This window comes from Pseudophryne corroboree, chromosome 7 (genome assembly GCF_028390025.1).
Source record: "Pseudophryne corroboree isolate aPseCor3 chromosome 7, aPseCor3.hap2, whole genome shotgun sequence".
Lineage (NCBI taxonomy): Eukaryota > Metazoa > Chordata > Amphibia > Anura > Myobatrachidae > Pseudophryne > Pseudophryne corroboree.
In genome coordinates, this window is record NC_086450.1 from 433,038,274 (window position 1) to 433,055,758 (window position 17,485).

At 46.0% G+C, this 17,485-nt stretch overlaps 1 long non-coding RNA gene across 1 annotated transcript; it reads left to right on the top strand.

Annotated features, from left to right (window-relative positions):
* Nucleotides 1-425: 425 nt before the first annotated feature.
* On the top strand, nt 426-8,137 carry LOC134943830 (uncharacterized). The gene is made up of 4 exons (XR_010181779.1): nt 426-623; nt 3,197-3,346; nt 7,525-7,655; nt 8,002-8,137. It is a non-coding gene; the product is annotated as an uncharacterized LOC134943830 (long non-coding RNA).
* Nucleotides 8,138-17,485: the final 9,348 nt, after the last annotated feature.

Sequence of the window (17,485 nt, forward strand, 5' to 3'; positions counted from 1 at the left end):
GGACCAGACATTTCGTTATGTTTGAAACTATTGGAAATGACGCTGTGTAAAAATTACTTTCTATATGACGGCAGATTTTATCTGCAGCGTCAGGGGTGTGCGATGGGGTCCAGTGTGGCCCCGACGTACTCAAACATATATATGTTTGGAGTCGAGGAGGAACTGTTTTTTGTGGATACAGAGATATCACGAGATATCATTTTCTTCTGCAGATATATAGATGATTTGCTAGTGATCTGGCAGGGCACTGAGGAGTCTTTTGTTTCTATTATAGAGGCACACAACAATTGTAATGCACCACAATGTAAAGTATTATAGTATGTCTGACATTGTGCATTATGCTATAATGCAGGTGTATGTCATCGTACAACTGACACACCGCAGCTCCCAGCAGCCCCAGCAACTGCTCAAGAGCTCAGGAGCAGGACACATGACCAGTCAGGTGGTGAGACCAGTGACAGTTGGGAGAAAGTGTTGGTTGGTGAGAGCTGAGCTGAGGTAATCTTGAGAGGAGAGCTATGCCATCAAGTGTGTGCTGAGGCGGTGTGGGAGTGACGGAGGAGATGGAGGCAGACCTTCCTCCCACAAGGGTGGTCAGAGAGATGGCTTTACCCCCATGCAAGGCAAGTCTGGGGGTGCAGATGTAATAAGAGTGACCGCAGCAGCTTCCATAGCGACAGTGGGTGGAGTTTTATCTGGAGCCTGGCAGTTAGTAATGCCTCAGAGTGGACTAGGCCTCCCCAATTAAGGCAAGAGGTGGGCAGCAGTAACAAAGGAATAGTCCGTGGGAGCAGATTGTCCGGAAAGATACCCAGTATCCCACACTGACAGCTACGGACAGCATGGAGACCTAACACAGACACTTGGAGAGGTATAACTGCGATTTACCTTAGCACCACATAGTAGGAGCCATCACAGCTCAGCAGGCACTGGCTATACGGGGAGTCAAAACAGCACCTGGAGCATTCTGCATGTCACGCTACCCGGCTATAGCACTACATGAAGTACCCCCTTCAGAGGTATATTTGCCTAGAACTGATTTTTAGCATTCAAGCCTGCAGTATTCTGTACTATGTAAATGAACACTGGGGCTTCCTTTCAGTCAGGATTAAGAGCAGGTATTGCCGTCAGATATCCTGCTATAATTTAACTCTTACCAGCGATGCAGCTAGTAAAGCCTTTATTTACACTAATGCTCCTGCATACTTGATTGACATTACAGAAAGTTAGTGAAGGAAAGCTGCACATGAGGTAAAGAGAGAGACAAGGAGTACCGTAAAAGGATATTCTACATTAATTATTACCCTTGAGGGATTTAGACAGCATACCCCACAGAGTAACCAACGCCTGAGTACTGTAAACCCTCGCATCCTCAGGGAACTATAAAGAAAAGGCAGCAACAGACTAGTTGGAATTAATGTACTAATTTGCAATCTTGCTAGGAAACGTCACTTGAGAGAGGAGTAGCTGCAACCTAGAGAAAGTGTCTCTTTTGTGCTGGTCACGAGTAGCAACTATTGAAATGGAAAATTTGCTCGGAAACATTTGCCTAATTCCATTAATCCCTATTGGAGACAGGACACCTAACCTAACATGCACCATCTATAAAATACTCAGCTGAACTTTGTGATTTAAAGTTATTGGGAATATTGATAGTACCGAGTAGTGTAAGAGTGACTAAAGGTATTGCGCTATTGTTTGCATGTGTAGTAGTAATGGTTAACAGCTTGTTTTAGACAAGCTCTATTAACAATTAGTATTGTATTTATGTAGTATTGTTGTCGAATTCTGTTCTCTGCAAATTGAAGTATTCACAGTGCAAAAGAATATTTGTGTAATTGCTGGTGCACTTGTCTGGAGGTATTACAGTTGAACCATTTGGATCCAGGTACTTGCAGAGAAAACAACTCCGGGGGCTACCAGTTCCAGAACAATTAAATAAATGTATTATTTTCTTTTGTGAAATTTATTGCCATTGCTTAATATTGTAAACTGAATTACCAACTTACCTGCATCCGTACTTGTGCATTACACAATAGGGAACACCCCATTAAACTTACGTATTCAATTTCTGCTGAAACGATTCAGTTTTTAGATGTGCAATTGACCATCTCTGGAGGGAGAATATCTACATCATTGTTTTCAAAAGCCACACATAGGAACAACCTACTACACTTTAAAAGTTGTCACCCTTTACCCCTCAAGCGGGGCCTTCCTTATTCCCAGTTTTTGAGGGCCAAACGTATTACATCAGACCCTAAGCTAGCAGTAGAACAATTAGAGGATATGTCAAAAAAAAATTTGGCGAGAGGGTACCATCCTGCCTTGTTACAGAAAGCCAAAACTAAAGCTTTGGCTTTAGATAGACAACAACTATTATACCCACAAAAAAATCGGTTACAAAAACCATGTATTCCATGGGTACAAGAATTTAATCCTGTCAGTAATTCAATTAAAGGTTCAGTTAAAAGACATTGGGACCTTATACAATCAGATCCGGATTTAAAATTGACTAATACTAGAATTATGCCTAGTTATAAAAGAACTAGAAATTTACGGGATATATTAATCAGAACGGACATCTTTGACCCTATGCCACAATCTGTGTTTTATGGCATGAGACTAGGGTGCTATAAGTGCACATGCACTACCTGCCAGTTTTTAATACCAGGAGACAAATTCCAACACCCTCACACTGGGAAAACGTACCAAATTTAATATCGTCTCACATGTGGGTCGCTCTTTGTAGTATATCAATTGATTTGCCCCTGTGGGCATTGGAAAGACAGAGAGAATTTTCAAAGAACGTATGGCAGCCCACAGGTCGGCTATTAAGGCGGCTATCCACACTGGTAAAAGTGATCAACCTATCGCACGTCACTTCTGTGTGGCCCGTCATTCGTTGACATCAGTAAGATACAGAATGATAGATCATATTGTGCCGTCATTAAGAGGTGGCAACCGGGGGCTAAAATTGTTGCAGAGAGAGGCGCAGTGGATCCAACGTTTGGACACTGTGTCACCTCGGGGTTTAAAATTAAATGAGAATTTGTGTTTGAGTTATTTTAGATAGTATATAGCTGTTATTATGTGGCCCTAGGTAGGTCTCTATTTGTATATACATAAAGATGGGCTAGATGCAGTTATAACAATCGATTAGCAGGTCTAATGTTATATGCTCTATGCATTTTTTCAGAACGTTATGCATTCAGTGACAGTGTTTACGGTTGCTATGGTGATTGGGGAGCACATGGATGACGTCATCATTGACGGACACGCCGCCGGGCGGGTGATTGTCCCGCTTCCGGAGTGACAGCGTTTCACACCTGGTGAGGTCTCTATTTATGTGAGTATGTATTACATTGATTGTAAGCCTGAGGACAATGTGAATAACATTGAAACGTTGCTGTATCACTGCCGTCTGTCGTTATTTATAAGTCGCCTGGAGTGCTGTGCCTTTGGAGAAGTGAATTACTTAATATAGCACGGGCACCCGGCGCTACATTGTATATGGTTGATGGGAGAGCCGGTACATTTGTTGTGTATATATATATATATACTTTTATTAAGGGGCGTTTTTCTCATCAACTTGTTTTTTACTATGGTTGGGATGTGATAATTATGCCACGACTTACAGTAATGAAAATGACCACTTGCATTATTAAAGTTGGGTTCTGGGACAGAGCTCCCGGAAAAGTCCGGTTTGTACTCGGCACACGTACTGCCCATACACGCCCGTCGGCCTACGCATGTATCAGCGCTGGCAGACGGAGAGGAATCTGGTGTAACCCTCTCTGAAAATTATTTCAGTAGGTGGTGTTAGCTGCAGGGCCTGGCTCTGGAATACTCTGCATGGCGTATCTGACCATTTAGCAGCCCCCCATAGAACTTATGCTGGGATCCTTTCAAGGGATTTCACGCATAATAACTATGGTCAATAGGCCCCTCAGGGACAAACTAACACTGATGGAAGGGTTATTAGAGAGATTAATAGAAACAGAGAATTTGCTGGCAGGTAAGAACCACTTGGCCCATCTAGTGGTTCCAGTCATTGCTCGGAGAGCTCCAGCTGTTTATGTGGCTATGCGCAGAGCGCTCTGTGGGGTGGTCTTGGAGGTTGGCATGCAGGGCTTAGTGATGGATCTGCATGTTATTACTGGCCAGCTGGTAAGTATCTCTGAGAAGAGCTATAGAGCTATAGAGAGTCCATTTTATAATCTCTATGCTGTGTTGTGACCTGTCTGCCCAGGAGAGGACATGTTTGACAGGACGCTACTAATATACATTACAGTCAGCTCTACTGGGAAGGCTTCCTAGCTGGCCAGGAGAGAGAACAGCAGCTGCATGTAGCGCGCAATATTATTCGCTCATTCTCATTGCCCGCCAAGCCGTACCCCTGCACGTTTGCCCCCCCCCCCCCCCCCTATTCCCCCATTGGCACACACCCTGCTTGCCCTACCTTTCCTGGGCCTCTGGTTACCTCTTTTTAACATCACGAACTGACAACAGGAGGGAAAATAGGGGATCTGCTCTAATAGCAAAGCCCACGGCCTTAGCAAGGTAAGTGCTGGGTAGGTTTAGGCACAAACAGGTATCCAACAGTATAACTGCAGCACCCCCATATGTACTCAGTAAGTGGCCATAGCGGGAAGTCATGGTGACTCCATGACATGTCCTTCTGAAGTATAATCGTACAACTAAAAATAACAACACAAAACCAAACATACACAACACAAGACTTATATACACAGTGACCTCACTGCTACTTACACAAAATGCCGGAAATAACTGCTGGATGTCATCTGCAAAGGCAGGGGGAGCCCTAGGGGCAATTGTCCATCTGCAAGCCATCGCCAGCCTCAGCCATATCATAATCTACTGACACTGCATACCTCCCATTGGGCCTGATCGAGAGATATATGAGATGCTGATGTTTAGAGAGTTGAGTTATTGTCATCCTAATGTGCAGATGCCACGATCACACTGCGCACACGTCAAGGTACTTAGTGATGTTGTTCACAGTGTGGATTTATGAGAAAACTGAGTGACAGTCATCAGCCGTTTGGGGAAGGTAACGGGTGAGTGGCGGTAAAAGCACAAACGTGTATCATCCGTTTTTGGGGCATATCTCAGCCTACAATTGTGATCCCGTACACAGAAAACATTGCGCCAGCATTTCAGTTCCTGTGGATCTGCGACCGCTGCCATTGCGTGCTTGTACGCTGTTGCTTGGATTTGAGAAACCACTATTGGGCCCCTCAATCCATTTCCAGGTAGGTACGGCATTAGCATATTGTCGCACATCCAATGCGTACGGGATCGTAGGATTGTGAATTTATTAGCATACATATCTGAATCAGGCCCAAAGTACCAAATTGGAAATGCGTTTAAAACTAGACCACACCCCCACCCCATCAAAACCACACGTAGCTCTCCCAATTGACACCCATTTCCAGCAAGGACTCGCCTCCTGCATGCCACTCCTTTTTCCTTCAAAATTAGGGACTATGGGGCCAATACCGTAAGGTTAGCAAATTCTTCTAATCAGCAGAATTTGCTAACCTTTAGCACGCATGCTGGGGGCCGCCCAGCATGCTGACCGGCGCCCCCCCCCCCCCCCCCTCCTTCAACAAGCAGAATTTGCGAACAGCACGCAATTGTTAGCAGAAAGTAAGGATGACTCCTGCTGGCGCAGCTTAGGTGCGGCCGCAGGAGTCCCGGCCCCATTTTTCCTGTCGCAGCGGCTGCGTGACGTCACCCCCGACACGTCCCCGTTCGCGCGTACCAGCCCACCGTTTAGGCTGACACGCCCCCGCACCGCTCCGTTTCTTCCCAGAAAATGGAGCGTTGCCGCCCCCTTCCCACCCCGCGACCGCCTCTGCCTGATTGACAGGCAGAGGCAATCGCATTTTCTGCGGCCCCTCGCAGAAAATGCGTCCGCATCAACCCCGCAGTAATTCCGTACGAATCGCGACTTGTGATCCGTACTGAATTAGCCCCTATCTGGAGACATTAACAAAAGCAACTTTTTCCTCATAGAGGACAAAGGGCCTAATTCAGTAAGGATAGCAAATACTGCTAATTAGCATAATTTGCTATCCTTTGGAGCGCATGCCGGGGTACGCCCATCGCTGGTCAAGGCTCCCCCACAGAAAATGCGGGCGCACGCACAGGACGGGTGCTGCGCATGCGCCCACATCTTTTTCTCAAAAATTTCCGGTTGGATCGCACATTGCGATCCAACCTAAATTAGGCTCAATATTTAAAGATGGACACAGATTTCTGCATACGCAGCCAGATCTGCATCCATCTCCTCACAGGGCAAGGCCATCCAGCATGTGTAGCGCTGCCTCACGATGCGTCCGCATTTAATTGCGGACGCATTGAACGAAGGTTGACCCCTGGCTGCGCTGTCAGGCAGCCCGCCACCATTTCTGTAATTTGAAGCAGCTGCGTGTGACAACCACCCCAAAAACGCTCCCGGAATGCTCTTGTTCGGCCCGCCACACCCCCTCCGACACCACGCCGCCGCCCCTGAATGCCCTGTCAATCATCTTGCAGCCACATCCCTCCAGGATGTTGCGCAAGGAGAAGGGTCGTGCACGCGCACTGCGGCCAGACGCGTGGATGTGTACATCTCTGAATCAGACCAAGCATTCACTGTTTTATAGGTCTATATACTATTCTATTTATAACATAGAACATAGATTAATCTAGATTTCAAATTCATCAGAAAAAGGCCTGCGGATGTGAGCACTCCAGTACTCAGCAGGACACTTGAGCTAATGACTGCTACTTTTATGTCTGTCTGTAAATGCCCTACTCTGCTGAACAGAGGGAAACAGCTTTCTCCTCAGATGAGGCTTTATACAATGGAACTCGGCGCTCAAATGCTATGTGAGATGGAGAGGTGCCAAACAGGGCTAGTATGAGCTCTCACTGTGGAGGCTAACGCTTAGGTAGCTCTCGCCACCGGTGGTCTCTTGTCACTGCCGTGGCACCGCTCTCTCTTAAAGCAAGGACAACGGTAGACCAGTTGTTTATTTTTTCCTACTACACAATTCAGGATGTGCGCTTCCTTAATTAATGTCACATAATATAGTTCCTTTTTCTTAAGTGAGTTTTGAAAACAAAGGAGAGGTGGACCCACAGCAGGGAAAGCTTGTAGAAAAGTCCATCTGTCCCCTCAAGAAATGTTTAAGATGGTCAGAGAGGTCATGGGGCATCAGAACTGCATTGTATAGTGGTCACTGCGATCCAACGCTATGTGTGCTCTATGGCGGTCACTGGAGGCTGTGTATACTGTATGGTGGTCACTAGGATGCTCTGTTTACTGTATGGTGGTCACTGAGTCCTTGCTTTATATTGTTTCTTTAATGCATGTGGGTTATTAACGTAATATCTGAGGTAATCATTGATGTACTTTGGATGTAAATAATGTTTTTAGATGTTAATATTTATATTTTGAGAGACCTGGGCCTGGGGGTCTATTTTATCATTGTCGCTTCCTTTCATGTACTGTAGAAGCTGGCTACACAACTTCTGTGACTACACACCTTGGCCTGATTGTCCTCCAAACTCAGGAGGTAGTTAGACCCACGAGAAAACTGTCCTTGAGTAATGGAATTGTGACATCCTTTATCATCCAGTGTAAGGTATGTACAGCACACCCTCTGCTGTAGCAATGACTGAGAGAAGTGCAGTTTTTCAATAACAGACTGAGATTACTGAATGCCATAGGGTTCATTTGTTACATTATATTATCAGTAATAGGGCCTATTACACTCTCTGTTCCTGCCATAATTGTGCTTACTCTTATTATCCACTCACCGCCTTGCATTAAACGGGGATTACTTGGTCCTTAGTGCAGGACGGAATTATCTTACAAGTGAGAAAGAGAAAGAGTGGAAGAAAATGAAGGAGCAATTTGGCAGTGATTTAATTAATACTAACACAAAAACAGTTTTATTTGAATATCTCACCATTCTCGTTAATTTACAGTGGACATACTGACACACAAGGATCATTGTGGGCGGACTGACCCAGGAAATGTCAAATCTCATAGTTGATGTACTGTATATATTTTTTTATCATCTACATAAATAAAAAGGAGCTTTAGTTCATCCCACACAGAAAATTATAGAATCAATTATGCTTTTAACTAGTGATGAGCGGGTTCGGTTCCTCGGAATCCGAACCCCCCCGAACTTCACCCATTTTACACGGGTCCGAGGCATACTCGGATACTCCAGTATTGCTCGGTTAACCCGAGCGCGCCCGAACGTCATCATCCCGCTGTCGGATTCTCGCGAGATTCGGATTCTATATAAGGAGCCGGGCGTCGCCGCCATTTTTCACTCGTGCATTGGAAATGATAGTGAGAGGACGTGGCTGGCGTCCTCTCACTTTTGTTTCAGAACTTTCAGGGGGCTGCAAATATCTTTATTCTGGGGACCAGCATTATTATAGGAGGAGTACAGTGCAGAGTTTTGCTGATCAGTGACCACCAGTATTATACGTTCTCTGCCTGAAAAACGCTCCATATCTGTGCTCAGTGTGCTGCATATATCTGTGCTCACACTGCTTTATTGTGGGGACTGGGGACCAGCAGTATTATATAGGAGGAGTACAGTGCAGAGTTTTGCTGACCAGTGACCACCAGTATTATACGTTCTCTGCCTGAAAAAAGCTCCATATCTGTGCTCAGTGTGCTGCATATATCTGTGCTCACATTGCTTTATTGTGGGGACTGGGGACCAGCAGTATTATATAGGACGAGTACAGTGCAGAGTTTTGCTGACCAGTGACCACCAGTATTATACGTTCTCTGCCTGAAAAACGCTCCATATCTGTGCTGCATTGTAGTAGATAGTAGGAGTACAGTGCATAATTTTGCTGACCACCAGTATATAATATATAGGAGTACGGTACAGTAGGCCACTGCTCTACCTACCTCTGTGTCGTCAAGTATACTATCCATCCATACCTGTGGTGCATTTCAGTTTTGCACAGTTTGCTGACCACCAGTATATAATATATAGCAGTACGGTACAGTAGGCCACTGCTCTACCTACCTCTGTGTCGTCAAGTATACTATCCATCCATACCTGTGGTGCATTTCAGTTTTGCACAGTTTGCTGACCACCAGTATATAATATATAGCAGTACGGTACAGTAGGCCACTGCTCTACCTACCTCTGTGTCGTCAAGTATACTATCCATCCATACCTGTGGTGCATTTCAGTTTTGCACAGTTTGCTGACCACCAGTATATAATATATAGCAGTACGGTACAGTGGTCCACTGCTCTACCTACCTCTGTGTCGTCAAGTATACTATCCATCCATACCTGTGGTGCATTTCAGTTTTGCACAGTTTGCTGACCACCAGTATATAATATATAGCAGTACGGTACAGTAGGCCACTGCTCTACCTACCTCTGTGTCGTCAAGTATACTATCCATCCATACCTGTGGTGCATTTCAGTTGTGCGCAGTATATATAGTAGTAGGCCATTGCTATTGATACTGGCATATAATTCCACACATTAAAAAATGGAGAACAAAAATGTGGAGGGTAAAATAGGGAAAGATCAAGATCCACTTCCACCTCGTGCTGAAGCTGCTGCCACTAGTCATGGCCGAGACGATGAAATGCCATCAACGTCGTCTGCCAAGGCCGATGCCCAATGTCATAGTAGAGAGCATGTAAAATCCAAAACACAAAAGTTCAGTAAAATGACCCAAAAATCAAAATTAAAAGCGTCTGAGGAGAAGCGTAATCTTGCCAATATGCCATTTACGACACGGAGTGGCAAGGAACGGCTGAGGCCCTGGCCTATGTTCATGGCTAGTGGTTCAGCTTCACATGAGGATGGAAGCACTCATCCTCTCACTAGAAAAATGAAAAGACTTAAGCTGGCAAATGCGCAGCAAAGAACTGTGCGTTCTTCTAAATCACAAATCCCCAAGGAGAGTCCAATTGTGTCGGCCTTCCCAACACTGGACGGGAAGAGGTGGCGCCTTCCACCATTTGTACGCCCCCTGCAAGTGCTGGAAGGAGCACCCGCAGTCCAGTTCCTGACAGTCAAATTGAAGATGTCACTGTTGAAGTACACCAGGATGAGGATATGGGTGTTGCTGGCGCTGAGGATGAAATTGACAAGGAGGATTCTGATGGTGAGGTGGTTTGTTTAAGTCAGGCACCCGGGGAGACACCTGTTTTCCGTGGGACGAATATGGCCATTGACATGCCTGGTCAAATTACAAAAAAAATCACCTCTTCGGTGTGGAATTATTTTAACACAAATGCGGACAACAGGTGTCAAGCCGTGTGTTGCCTTTGTCAAGCTGTAATAAGTAGGGGTAAGGACGTTAACCACCTCGGAACATCCTCCCTTATACGTCACCTGCAGCGCATTCATCATAAGTCAGTGACAAGTTCAAAAACTTTGGATGACAGCAGAAGCAGTCCACTGACCACTAAATCCCTTCCTCTTGTAACCAAGCTCCTGCAAACCACACCACCAACTCCCTCAGTGTCAATTTCCTCCTTACACAGGAAAGCCAATAGTCCTGCAGGCCATGTCACTGTCAGGTCTGACGAGTCCTCTCCTGCCTGGGATTCCTCCGATGCATCCTTGAGTGTAACGCCTACTGCTGCTGGCGCTGCTGTTGTTGCTGCTGGGAGTCGATCGTCATCCCAGAGGGGAAGTCGGAAGACCACTTGTACTACTTCCAGTAAGCAATTGACTGTCCAACAGTCCTTTGCGAGGAAGATGAAATATCACAGCAGTCATCCTGCTGCAAAGTGGATAACTCAGGCCTTGGCAGCCTGGGCGGTGAGAAACGTGTTTCCGTTATCCACCGTTAATTCACAGGCAACTACAGACTTGATTGAGGTACTGTGTCCCCGGTACCAAATACCATCTAGGTTCCATTGCTCTAGGCAGGCGATACCGAAAATGTACACAGACCTCAGAAAAAGTGTCACCAGTGTCCTAAAAAATGCAGTTGTACCCAATGTCCACTTAACCACGGACATGTGGACAAGTGGAGCAGGGCAAACTCAGGACTATATGACTGTGACAGCCCACTGGGTAGATGTATTGCCTCCCGCAGCAAGAACAGCAGCGGCGGCACCAGTAGCAGCATCTCGCAAACGCCAACTCGTTCCTAGGCAGGCTACGCTTTGTATCACCGCTTTCCAGAAGAGGCACACAGCTGACAACCTCTTACGGAAACTGAGGAACATCATCGCAGCATGGCTTACCCCAAATGGACTCTCCTGGGGATTTGTGACATCGGACAATGCCAGCAATAATGTGCGTGCATTACATCTGGGCAAATTCCAGCACGTCCCATGTTTTGCACATACATTGAATTTGGTGGTGCAGAATTATTTAAAAAACGACAGGGGCGTGCAAGAGATGCTGTCGGTGGCCCGAAGAATTGCGGGCCACTTTCGGCATTCAGCCACCGCGTGCCGAAGAATGGAGCACCAGCAAACAGTCCTGAACCTGCCCTGCCATCATCTGAAGCAAGAGGTGGTAACGAGGTGGAATTCTACCCTCTATATGCTTCAGAGGATGGAGGAGCAGCAAAAGGCCATTCAAGCCTATACATCTGCCTACGATATAGGCAAAGGAGGGGGAATGCACCTGACTCAAGCGCAGTGGAGAATGATTTCAACGTTGTGCAAGGTTCTGCAACCCTTTGAACTTGCCACACGTGAAGTCAGTTCAGACACTGCCAGCCTGAGTCAGGTCATTCCCCTCATCAGGCTTTTGCAGGAGAAGCTGGAGACATTGAAGGAGGAGCTAAAACAAAGCGATTCCGCTAGGCATGTGGGACTTGTGGATGGAGCCCTTAATTCGCTTAACCAGGATTCACGGGTGGTCAATCTGTTGAAATCAGTGCACTACATTTTGGCCACTGTGCTCGACCCTAGATTTAAAACCTACGTTGGATCTCTCTTTCCGGCAGACACAAGTCTGCAGAGGTTCAAAGACCTGCTGGTGAGAAAATTGTCAAGTCAAGCGGAACGTGACCCGTCAACAGCTCCTCCTTCACATTCTCCCGCAACTGTGGGTGCGAGGAAAAGGCTAAGAATTCCGAGCCCACCCGCTGGCGGTGATGCAGGGCAGTCTGGAGCGAGTGCTGACATCTTGTCCGGACTGAAAGACCTGCCAACGATTACTGACATGTCGTCTACTGTCACTGCATATGGTTCTCTCACCATTGAAAGAATGGTGGAGGATTATATGAGTGACCGCATCCAAGTAGGCACGTCAGACAGTCCGTACGTATACTGGCAGGAAAAAGAGGCAATTTGGAGGCCCTTGCACAAACTGACTTTATTTTACCTAAGTTGCCCACCCTCCAGTGTGTACTCCGAAAGAGTGTTTAGTGCAGCCGCTCACCTTGTCAGCAATCGGCGTACGAGGTTATTTCCAGAAAATGTGGAGAAGATTATGTTCATCAAAATGAATTATAATCAATTCCTCCGTGGAGACATTCACCAGCAATTGCCTCCAGAAAGTACACAGGGACCTGAGATGGTGGATTCCAGTGGGGACGAATTAATAATCTGTGAGGAGGGGGATGTACACAGTGAAAGGGGTGAGGAATCAGACGATGAGGAGGAGGTGGACATCTTGCCTCTATAGAGCCAGTTTGTGCAAGGAGAGATTGATTGCTTCTTTTTTGGTGGGGGCCCAAACCAACCAGTCATTTCAGTTACAGTTGTGTGGCAGACCCTGTCGCTGAAATGATGGGTTTGTTAAAGTGTGCATGTCCTGTTTATACAACATAAGGGTGGGTGGGAGGGCCCAAGGACAATTCCATCTTGCACCTCTTTTTTCTTTAATTTTTCTTTGCATCATGTGCTGTTTGGGGACTATTTTTTTGAAGTGCCATCCTGCCTGACACTGCAGTGCCACTCCTAGATGGGCCAGGTGTTTGTGTCGGCCACTTGTGTCGCTTAGCTTAGCCATCCAGCGACCTTGGTGCAGCTCTTTTTTTCTTTGCATCATGTGCTGTTTGGGGACTATTTTTTTGAAGTGCCATCCTGTCTGACACTGCAGTGGCACTCCTAGATGGGCCAGGTGTTTGTGTCGGCCACTTGGGTCGCTTAGCTTAGTCATCCAGCGACCTCGGTGCAAATTTTAGGACTAAAAATAATATTGTGAGGTGTTCAGAATAGACTGAAAATGAGTGGAAATTATGGTTATTGAGGTTAATAATACTATGGGATTAAAATGACCCCCAAATTCTATGATTTAAGCTGTTTTTGAGGGTTTTTTGTAAAAAAACACCCGAATCCAAAACACACCCGAATCCGACAAAAAATTTTCAGGGAGGTTTTGCCAAAACGCGTCCGAATCCAAAACACGGCCGCAGAACCGAATCCAAAACCAAAACACAAAACCCGAAAAATGTCCGGTGCACATCACTACTTTTAACTACGGCATGGGGGTATATTTACAAAGATTCGTGTTTTTGCCATTTTTAAGGGTGTTTGATCTCGAATGGTATCGGGTGCATTTTACTGCAACTTTTTGAATTCTGATACGGTCATTCACTAAGCTGCCGACTTTTCCAAATTCGTATTTTCCGATGTCGATGTGATTCGTAATGTCAGGTAGTGTTTTACGGGAGTGATGAGTAAAACACTGCCTGACAAAACACAAGGAATCCCGTCCGGATCTGTGAGATCCGTGCAGGGCTTCATTGTGTACCTTAAAAAGGTGTTTAAATTGTTTTAAAATCTGAAAAAAATTGTGTGGGTCCCACCTCCTAAGCATAACCAGCCTCGGGCTCTTTGAGCCGGTCCTGGTTGAAAAAATATGGGGGAAAAAATGACAGGGGTTCCCCCATATTTGATCAACCAGCACTGGGCTCTGCGCCTGGTCCTGGTGCCAAAAATACGGGGGACAAAAAGCGTAGGGGTCCCCCGTATTTTTGGAACCAGCACCGGGCTCCACTAGTCAGAGAGATAATGCCACAGCCGGGGGACACTTTTATCTTGGTCCCTGCGGCCCTGGCATTAAATCACTATCTAGTCACCCCTGGCCGGGGTACCCTGGAGGAGTGGGGACCCCTTAAATCAAGAGGTCCCCCCCTCCAGCCACCCAAGGGCCAGGGGTGAAGCCCGATGCTGTCCCCCCCATCCAAGGGCGGCGGATGGGGGGCTGATAGCCTTGTGAAAAAAATAGAATATTGTTTTTTTAGAATATTGGTGGGAACTTTGCGGTCAGCGGTTGACCGCGAGTAACCTCAACCGCTGACCGCAAAGTTCCCACCATTGGATACAATGGAGCGCCTATGCGCTACATTGTATCATCAGTGCGCAGCCTCAATCAGGATAGTGAAACGACGTGGCGCTCCCTGATTGGCTGAAGGGACCCTCTTTGACAGGAGTCAGGGGGGGTCCCAGCAGTCGGGGAAAGGGGTCCCATGTGTAAACATGGGACCCCTTTCAGTGCGTGGTTCGGCTTTTTCGCTTTGTTTTTTTGCCAAGTACGTGGATTACAAAGAGGACAGAAGCTACTAGAGATGAGCGGGTTCGGTTCCTCGGAATCCGAACCCGCCCGAACTTCAGTTTTTTTTACACGGGTCCGAGCGACTCGGATCTTCCCGCCTTGCTCGGTTAACCCGAGCGCACCCGAACGTCATCATCCCGCTGTCGGATTCTCGCGAGGTCGGATTCTATCGCGAGACTCGGATTCTATATAAGGAGCCGCGTGTCGCCGCCATTTTCACACGTGCATTGAGATTCATAGGGAGAGGACGTGGCTGGCGTCCTCTCCGTTTATAGAGAAGAGAAGAAGAGAGTGAGACTAGAGTAGAGAGAGACACAGTAGTAATTTTGGGGAGCATTAGGAGGAGTACTACTACTTGCTGAAGTGATAGATAGATAGTGTGACTGTATAATGTATATCTGACTTGTGGGGGAGACACTGACAGTGGGGAGCAGTTAGAGTCTGAGAGCAGGACTCAGGAGTACATATAACGTACAGTGCACACTTTTGCTGCCAGAGTGCCACACTGCCATTGTGACCACACTGACCACCAGTATAATATATATTGTGATTGTCTGCTTAGGAGTACTACTTGCAAGTTGCTGATAGTGTGACCAGTGACCTGACCACCAGTTTAATAATCACCACCAGTTTAATATATATATATATATATATATATATATATATAATTGTATATAATATATATATAATATTGTATACCACCTACCCGTTTTTTTTTTTTCTTTCTTCTTCTTTATACATACTACTATAGTAGCTTACTGTAGCAGTCTGCGGTGCTGCTGAGCTGACAGTGTCCAGCAGGTCCGTCATCAGTCATTACATAATAAATATATATACCTGTCCGGCTGCAGTACTAGTGATATTATATATATATATTAATTTCATCTCATTATCATCCAGTCTATATTAGCAGCAGACACAGTACGGTAGTCCACGGCTGTAGCTACCTCTGTGTCGGCAGTCGCTGGTCCATCCATAATTGTATACCACCTACCCGTGTTTTTTTTTTTTTCTTTCTTCTTGATACATACTACTATAGTAGCTTACTGTAGCAGTCTGCGGTGCTGCTGAGCTGACAGTGTCCAGCAGGTCCGTCATCAGTCATTACATAATAAATATATATACCTGTCCGGCTGCAGTACTAGTGATATTATATATATATATATATATATATTAATTTCATCTCATTATCATCCAGTCTATATTAGCAGCAGACACAGTACGGTAGTCCACGGCTGTAGCTACCTCTGTGTCGGCAGTCGCTGGTCCATCCATAATTGTATACCACCTACCCGTGTTTTTTTCTTTTTCTTTCTTCTTGATACATACTACTATAGTAGCTTACTGTAGCAGTCTGCGGTGCTGCTGAGCTGACAGTGTCCAGCAGGTCCGTCATCAGTCATTACATAATAAATATATATACCTGTCCGGCTGCAGTACTAGTGATATTATATATATATATATATATATATATTAATTTCATCTCATTATCATCCAGTCTATATTAGCAGCAGACACAGTACGGTAGTCCACGGCTGTAGCTACCTCTGTGTCGGCAGTCGCTGGTCCATCCATAATTGTATACCACCTACCCGTGTTTTTTTTTTTTCTTTCTTCTTGATACATGCTACTATAGTAGCTTACTGTAGCAGTCTGCGGTGCTGCTGAGCTGACAGTGTCCAGCAGGTCAGTCATCAGTCATTACATAATAAATATATATACCTGTCCGGCTGCAGTACTAGTGATATTATATATATATATATATATATATATATTAATTTCATCTCATTATCATCCAGTCTATATTAGCAGCAGACACAGTACGGTAGTCCACGGCTGTAGCTACCTCTGTGTCGGCAGTCGCTGGTCCATCCATAAGTATACTAGTATCCATCCATCTCCATTGTTTACCTGAGGTGCCTTTTAGTTGTGCCTATTAAAATATGGAGAACAAAAATGTTGAGGTTCCAAAATTAGGGAAAGATCAAGATCCACTTCCACCTCGTGCTGAAGCTGCTGCCACTAGTCATGGCCGAGACGATGAAATGCCAGCAACGTCGTCTGCCAAGGCCGATGCCCAATGTCATAGTACAGAGCATGTAAAATCCAAAACACCAAATATCAGTAAAAAAAGGACTCCAAAATCTAAAATAAAATTGTCGGAGGAGAAGCGTAAACTTGCCAATATGCCATTTACCACACGGAGTGGCAAGGAACGGCTGAGGCCCTGGCCTATGTTCATGGCTAGTGGTTCAGCTTCACATGAGGATGGAAGCACTCAGCCTCTCGCTAGAAAAATGAAAAGACTCAAGCTGGCAAAAGCACCGCAAAGAACTGTGCGTTCTTCGAAATCCCAAATCCACAAGGAGAGTCCAATTGTGTCGTTTGCGATGCCTGACCTTCCCAACACTGGACGTGAAGAGCATGCGCCTTCCACCATTTGCACGCCCCCTGCAAGTGCTGGAAGGAGCACCCGCAGTCCAGTTCCTGATAGTCAGATTGAAGATGTCAGTGTTGAAGTACACCAGGATGAGGAGGATATGGGTGTTGCTGGCGCTGGGGAGGAAATTGACCAGGAGGATTCTGATGGTGAGGTGGTTTGTTTCAGTCAGGCACCCAGGGAGACACCTGTTGTCCGTGGGAGGAATAGGGCCGTTGACATGCCTGGTGAAAATACCAAAAAAATCAGCTCTTCGGTGTGGAAGTATTTCACCAGAAATGCGGACAACATTTGTCAAGCCGTGTGTTGCCTTTGTCAAGCTGTAATAAGTAGGGGTAAGGACGTTAACCACCTCGGAACATCCTCCCTTATACGTCACCTGCAGCGCATTCATAATAAGTCAGTGACAAGTTCAAAAACTTTGGGCGACAGCGGAAGCAGTCCACTGACCAGTAAATCCCTTCCTCTTGTAACCAAGCTCACGCAAACCACCCCACCAACTC